Below are 8560 nucleotides of genomic sequence, written 5' to 3' on the forward strand. Positions count from 1 at the left end.
GAAGCTTCAGCGCTGTAATGCCGTCGCTGTTGTTTCTTTCATGAGTATACTGGAGCTTTAACCTTAAGCTCTAGCTGACCTCACACTCATGAAGCAGTGACCCAAAATAATTAGTTTGAGTTTCTGGCAAGGCGAAACATACTGTATATTGATGGCTATAACCTTGCACCGGAGAGCCCTGGAAATGTAAATGTTTCGGCATGTGCTACATAAACCATTCAGAGACAAATCTATGGTAAATGTATTGTGTCTCATAAAATCCTAAAAACAGTGCCAAAGTAGAGACATAAATAAGCAAAAGGCACTTGTCAGAGGGATGGCAACCATTTTTTTTAAAGACTCGTGTTTACACGGTCTGCTGGTATATTGCTATAAAGTGGTGTGACAGGTTCATGTGGTAATAGTTTTCACGACGGCGTCAGCATATTTATTCACCCCTTCATAAAATGCTTGTTCATGTGTACAAAAGCAGTTTTCTGTTGTATCTAGTTTTAAATTATGAATTATTTAGTATACAATATTCTCGTTACGGTGCACTATGAGATTTCCATAGTGTAATCTGAAATTTCATATGCATTTTAATAACTCAGATTATGCTGCTGCTGTCTTTCCTCCATCTAGTCCTCAGAGCAAGGGCACTAAATCTCAAATTCAGCTTCTTTCCAAAATCATTCCCATTTAAGTATTTAAAAGGATTTTTCTTCAGTTAAAAGATGCACGGTTCATTTGCGCCACATACCCACGCTAGTTTAATAATTTGTGGAAACAAAGAAACAACAGTGTAATTAAATGGGATGGGTAAGATTCAAACAAGAACTCCTACAATTAGAATAACAGCAGGGTTGGCTAAATATATCCTCCTCCAACCACCGTGCCATGTTGCTAGGTTTCTTACAGAAACAATACTGTAAGTTTGGAAATGGCTGAACTGTAGTAGCTTTTCCAACAATAAACAAGTATTTCGAGGGCTCTGGGATATCACATCTAAAATAACACGTTTTACAGTTTAGCAAATGATAATTTATAAAGGAGTGCACCAGTCTTCAATTGGATTGCAGTTGAATACACAAAACGGATAATACAAGTGTGTGATTAATATGGAACACAATTATTTTGAAACTTGACGACTTAATTCCTATGTTCCTTTGTGGTAATTTGTAAAAAGAGATAAAGGTGCGTGTATCTGCAGTCTGTATGTCACAGGTCAACAGGAAACATTGTCTGGCTCTAATTTTTTTGTGGTAATGGCAGCGGCATCATCAGTTTCCACAGTTCATTAATTTGGGCTGTCTCCGTCCTGCTCTCGAGATATATGACCAGCTGAAGGGATGATGAGATTCAAGTTCCTGGCTGATGTTCTGCCTCGCTCTGAGAGACAATCAGGTTGACATACAAACCAGTTCACACATGAGGACGAATGTATATTTAGTGTATGTATAGAGAGAGAATGGAAAAGAGGGCAAGTAGAACAAATTGGGCTCTAGAGAGAAAGGATTAATGTGTGGAGAAAATAAATCTGAATTCACATGGAGCATCTGAATTTAACTAGTTCGGAGTGTAATAATCAACATTCTTTATCAGCGAGACTAAACAAATATGGACCCTGAATCTAACTAGAGCTGTCGTCCATAGAAAAGAATGTGCGCCAGGGAACCTACGTTCCTAAAAAGACGGGCTTCTACATGTCCCTGAACAATAAACTATATCATGTCAGCTTGTGCTCGGTCATAAGCTGGCAACAACAATGCGCCCAAGCTGCTCCTCCTTAAGAGAGATAGCAGCAATACCCAAGGCCGTAGATCTATGCCATGGGAAAGGAGACAGTGAAAAGAGGAAAATTATGAACTGTGTCAAAAGTTGAATACCTAAGCAAATTATTCCCCAACACATGTCATACGAGACATGTCCTGAAATATTACCATTATGATCTTTTGTATTTTCAGCTTTGAACTGTAACTTGTTTCGGTGGATTTGAGTGGCCAACATCATTATTAGATTAACAATAGATTAAATGACTTCCTGATTGTGATAAGTGTTGTTTCAAGAAACGAACCCACAGATAATTATCACCCATTATCAGCTCTACAAGAGTTTCCGAGCATCATCGGCTAAGTGTTTTGGTTTTACAGCCATGTGTTGACATTATTGGTTAGGTTCAGCTCTCATTTGCCTAATTTCTAGTCGCAGCAGGCAGCTGTTTCCAGTTGGAAAGAAACCCAACAGTATGCTACTTGCTCAGCACCAAAAACAACAGAGACAAAGTTAGCAGATATAGCTGGTGTTCGTTGTAGAGCGTTTAGCAGCCAGATATTCCCCTCTGGAGTTGGTAGAGTCCAAACCAGAGTTAAATGTCGACCTATATTTGTCAAGTTGCCAAACACGTGACTCCAAATTAATGTTGTTCTCGATCTGTGGGATGTGATCAACTGTTTGCTAGCAAGTTCACCATGTCAACAAGATAGTGAATATAAAGTTCAGTGTGGTTGTCCGTTTTGTGTGTGTTTGTATCCCATACAAAATCTGTGAAAACATCAGTGCGCAAAACGCAAACTACACAGAAGTCTGTTTCGGCAGAACAAATATAGAGCAACTGTCTGTGACATGATCATGGTCTGGTCTTCAAGTCCAACTTGACTAACATGAAACTTTTCCAGTCAGCTCATCAGGTCATTATTGGCTTATATTTCAGATAATATTAAAGTGAAATTGTAGGTCTTTCCTAATGGAAGGAAAGCACAGAGGGTTAATGTGTGTTTCTAGCTAATAGTGCAAAGAGCCTTTATTTTTTCTTGCACTTAATAGATTGATGACATAATATTGCAGCTTTGAGTAAACCCTGATTGCCCTGGTAACCGTTTTAAAACATTATACATCTTTCTTGTCTGTCTTTGTTAAACCACCTAATGCATTTTTGAATCCCACAAAAAATGTGTGAAAACATTTGAAGCAAAAAATATGGCATTTCTGCTTTGCTCTGAGTGTTGCAAGTAGGTAATGAAGCACATTGAATACCAGTTGTTGCCTATTTGTTGAGACCTTTTCAAAGCCAAGCAAATATCCTTAAAGTGAACCACTTGTAGAATTTGAGTGTTTAGTGATGAGACCATTTTGTGTGATCTGAATCATGGGCACATTTGTTTACTGTGGCGTAAAAGGTTGCTTTGAAGGACATCATGTGGCTGAATGAGAATAATAATTTATCAACTTTGTGAGATAGTGTTTGCTCTGTATCTTTTTATTAGATTTTCTACATGCAGTATACAAAACATAATATCAGTCACACTGAGAAACCTCTGGTGACAGATGCTCAAAAAGCATCGACGCGTATCCCCTCTCTACAGTTTCTGTCAGTTTTGTTTCTGTGACTGTTGTGAGTTATGTTTGACACAGAGGGAGGACAGTGGTGATTTGCGGATGGGTACTGACATAGTCCTTTCAGATTTGATGGAATAACTTCAGATGTAATAAATTGTTTCTCAATTTACAGTTTTATTAACTTTCTTGTGCTCAATCATTTTGAAACATTTAATGGGTCAGTGAAATTGCTAGTTAGGCCATAATGGATATTTTGACCATCGTCTTTAAACGTCCCACTGAGCTCAATTTCTAATGTAAACCAAACATAAAATTGAAACAAGGTCAGTACTATTTGAGCGGGCGTTCAGGCCCTGCGGAACTGGTGAGAAATACAATCCAGGATATCCAGTTTGAGTAACAGATCCATCAATTTGAGGGCTTATCAGAAGGCCAGGCACTTCACAGCACTTTGGGATTTTCTCATAGAGGATTTTAATACTTTTGATAGTTACCATAACTGCAATTACTTTATCTTATGTTGGGATGGTCATGAGGTAAAAAGAGGTGTAGGAAAATGCACTTTATGGATCGACTGCTTCCCTTTTGTGATTTATGATGTTCCTTTGCATTTAAAATGATAGTGGAGGCTGTGTTTTTTCATGTTGAGCAATAGTTAGTATACCCGGCCTAGATAGTAGTTGGTTAGGTCTGGGCTATCCAGGATTATAAATCTCTTGCAAGATTCTTAGATAGCAAGCCACAGCGTCTAACCGAATAAACCAAAAAAGCTGTCAAATAAGCTAAAGGTAGCTGTCCCTTGCTAACTAGTTCTAAATAAACAATCTTATCAATATCTTTGCAGCCACCTTCATGATATTATGCAATGAGTCTAAAGCTGCTTGACAGGGGCAACAAATCTACCACTTCTTTGGTTTATGATCCATGTAGAATACATAAAAAAAAAAAACACTGAAATAAAAGACATTGCTTATATTTCCCTGTTACTTCCACACAGTGGGGAAACAGGATTTCAATGGGTTTGCTAGTCATAACAACTATTTTCTTAAAATTGGAAACACACGTTTATTTTAAATCCTTATAACAGTCCCTGACTCACTCACTGACTTCAATAGTTTAAACTGGCTTTCATTTTCTAAGCTCTGTTACAGGAACACAGGGACATTGAGGTACATCCCAAAATACTCATAATCACAGCAGGAAAGAATATCCTGTGCTTTTCCCCACTTTGTTTCATCTTTTAATTTGGCTCTTCATCTGCCCTCTGCCCTTGGGAGCTGTTTGATATATCCCTGACTTCTCTGAGTGAAGTTGTGGCGCTGTGTAAGGAGTGAGGATGTAACACAACTCTAAGCAGGCTCTCTCTTACACATGACACATCTTAATGCTCACCACTTCCTGGATCCCAGAGGAATGACATGATAGCTGCTGTGGAGCTGCTGGGATTTTGTCTCAAGCGGCTGAGCTCCTGAGCAGGACTGATGCGCTGCACTGATTCACAATAAAGCGACAAAGTGATGATGAGAGAGAGAGATGGAGAGCAAGAGAGAATAATGCAGTTAGACTATGAGATTATTTATTTACCGTGCTAGAAGTTTGAACAGTTGTACACAGTTGTACAGAAGAGCTGACACTGATGCACCTTTTTGAAGTTCATCATTAGTACCAACAATGATTACTGAGGTGTGAAACTGATGCTAACATTGTGAAAGTAGGTGAGAAGATTATAATGGGTGTCCAGTGAGAGCTTTTCTACAGTTCAGGGTATGAATTGATTAATGTGACAGTTCAGTTTAAGGTCTTCAACATTTAGTCAGTGCTTATTTGATGTCTCTGCAACCATTGTGCCATGTGCTGATGTTGAGAAGATTCTTTAAAATCTTGTGTTTTGTTGATAGCCTTGTTGAAAAGGACAATCCACATGTCTTATTTATTTGATAGAAACCAGAAGATATTAATCCTCGGGGCCCATGTTGTGAGCAGATAAGTGTCCTGAATTGATAAGACCTTTTGAGGCGGCGGAGGTTACAGCTAAGACGATACAAAAAGGACTTAAAAAGAACATTGGATACTTTTATTGTTGTGGATAAAACTTGTATTTATGATAACGTAAATATCTGCACTGCCATGCTGGTAAATTCTCATTGGAGTAATTTTCCAAGCTGTAATTCAATTCTAAATCGAATTCATGATGGTTTGTCTTGTTTTTATTAAAAAAGTAAACCCTTGAACACAATAACTTTTTAAGAAGAAATATGAAATAAAAGCCGGATGGGAGGTCGCATGGACTTAAAGGAACTAGTCGAACAGAGACCTCAATGTTACGTCCTGACTTTTGCCCCTCTAGGTGTTCCTAAACAAACGAAAGGCCCTCACTCTTAAGTGTAGTGTTTTTTCATGTCAAAAAGTTGGGACTTTGTGTCGTTTAGAAAAAGTTAGTTTAAAGTGTATTTTTTATTAGAGAGGATGTACAGTAATAATACAAAAGCCCATTTGTTTTTAGTAACACACAAAATAAACAAAATACCCTTTTATATCATGATATCCCATTTCCGATTGTTTGTTGCAGTTTATTTATTCGCTGTTCGAAGCCAAACCTTAGAAACTCAACACAGCAGGTGGATGGCTCTCCTCTGTGTTTGAGACCAGTGACTCATCCAACAAAATGTGGTTCTTTAGAAAAAATGTTTCAAGAATTGTTTCTAACAGTTACTGCCTTCTGCGTAGTCATTGCCACTATAAATATTTGAACATAACACTTACTTCTATTCATATATTTCTGAGAACTTAAAGGGGCTCTATATGCTCATTTCCAGGTTCATATTTTTATTTTGTGCCTCTACTGTGACATATTGAAATGCTTTAATGTTCAAAAGGGTTTTATTTTTCAGATACTGCCTGTGCTTCAGCACTTCTTTTCACCCTCTGTCTGAAACCAGAGCCCAGTCTGCTCTGATTGGTTAGCTGGACGGTTCTGTTGTGATTAGTTATCTGCTTAGTCCCGCCCCTTAGCCTATATCACTTACAATGTGTTGTAGCCAACAAAAGTGAGAGTTTTACAGAGTGATGTCACTATGTCCAATGGAGGCGTTTTAGGCAGGGGGGGGGGAGTGTGTGGGAGAGAAACTCCACAGGCAAGGGAAACCCCCCAAAAGCATAATGTGGCCTCTTTAAATGCTATAGATCACTTTTGATTTAGTCTTCTTCACTTAGGTACAGTATAACCTTTTTGGAGTGAACTGTGACAAATCCTCAAAGAATCTTTTAAAACTTTTCTACTGACTGACATTTTTATTAGTAATGATACCAGCACTGCTTTTCTCCACGTCCGCTTTGTGCTGTAGCCCTTTTTCTCCATTCAATGGTGACACCATTAACCACCTGGTTTGTGGCGACAAATGAACAGCTACACCCACTGACATTTCCTCCTTAGAATGAAAGCTGACATGATTATAGTGGAGATGTCTTTTAAAGGGAGTATTTAGCTCCCACAAAAGAGGTATAATTTCAGCCATTCAAGTCATCATGAGAAGCTGCAAAGGTATGACTTTAGTGATCACCATAGGCAAAGAGCAGAGCTTTATTGATATGGTTCATTGATGAAATATACCCAGATTCCACCCTGATTTCATGGTCTTGTCAATTCACCATTGGTTAAGCTTTTTGGTACAGGAAGAAGCTGTTCACTGCATTTAACCTGATTGCTCTGCTTGCTACCATCATAGTTGATTCATCATTGATGCAGATGCCAGAATCCTCACAAGCTCCACAAAACTGACAAAATAAACTGAACAAAATCCCCCAGAGAAACCTATGATTGACATCACGCTGGTCTATGTTTTGAGACGTTTACACTCTTCCTCCTGTAGGCAAGCCTCTGATATCTGCTTAGCATCTGATCTAACATGATTCACTCTTTTGCTTTCTGTTCCTTTACCCCACTCTCTTTCAAACTACCTATTTTCTCATTTTTTCCTCAATAAATACACTTCCTCACACATTTGTCCTTAGTGTTTCTTTGCCGTCTTCTCCTCTCATGAATTAACCTGGAGCTGGACCACTGTAATGTTGTGGTTTTATTTCTTACAGAGATATGTGTATTACTGTAAAGCAGTCACATTGATTTATGATTGTGTTGAAAACAAACGATTCAACACAACGCGAGGGTACCTCTAGCTATTTCAGTTTTGTGTCCTATGACCGGTAGCTCACCAAATCCATCGTCACAGCTCCAGTACATTCACACTGTAGCTCTAATGGATCTAATGCAGAGATGACCACATCCTTGACCACGGTGTTGTAATATAGCCCATGTAATGTCGATACCAAAATCCTCCAGATAGCAATCAGCCATTTATTTTGAGGGATGTCAAGAGTATCTCCAGCTCACTGAGGTATTTTGATATATGTATATAATACATGTAAATGATGAAGATTACATGCTGACTTAAATCTTTACAATGTGATTAATAACAAATAATTACAAACTAAGCTGAAAGTAATTAAAATGGTGTTATATTTTGTAATAAATAAAGGGATATCAACTTTATTAAGTGGATTAAGAATGGGATGTAACCAAGAATGTATAAAATATATTTTAAACCTAAAAGTGTTTCACTATCTGATATATCCCTGACATCATGTTATCTTACCCAATGATGCACAAATGTACAATCTGACTAAAGGAGAACTGTTAATCTAGATTGGTATTCAGAACCACAGTTTAGGTATCAGAATAGTATCAGGTTAGAACATTTGGATCGGTGCATCCCTAGATATATCCCTAGAAAGTAATAGATTTGTGAAAGTGAACTTGGTATTGATTATTGACATATAGTCTTTTGACTATATTGTGATAGTAAGTTCTTCTTAACCGATACAGCCACCAGTTTATATAGTAACATTTGCTTTGAAGATGTAACTACTTTTTCAAAAAAAAAAATGTTGAATCGAATTGGCTGTAGACTTCAAATGTGTGCACGAAAACATGTGTATGACATTATAAGCAAGCATTTTTAGTAAGACTGACTGTATATCGTTGGTAAAATTCAAGGTTGTATTTCAAATCTCTGATCTGAATTCCACTTAAGATAAAGCAGGAGGTGTTTGTAAAATAAAGAAGGGGACAGTCAAAATTGTAATGTCACCAAATTGTATCATGATTAAAAGTAAATTTGTAAGCTTTGTATTTGTACATTGGATGATCTTTTAAAGCTGCTGCAACCTGCTTAAATCAGAGATAATA

The sequence above is a fragment of the Notothenia coriiceps genome, unplaced genomic scaffold (assembly GCF_000735185.1).
Source record: "Notothenia coriiceps isolate Sejong01 unplaced genomic scaffold, NC01 NC01_scaffold00023637, whole genome shotgun sequence".
In the NCBI taxonomy this organism is placed as follows: Eukaryota; Metazoa; Chordata; class Actinopteri; order Perciformes; family Nototheniidae; genus Notothenia; species Notothenia coriiceps.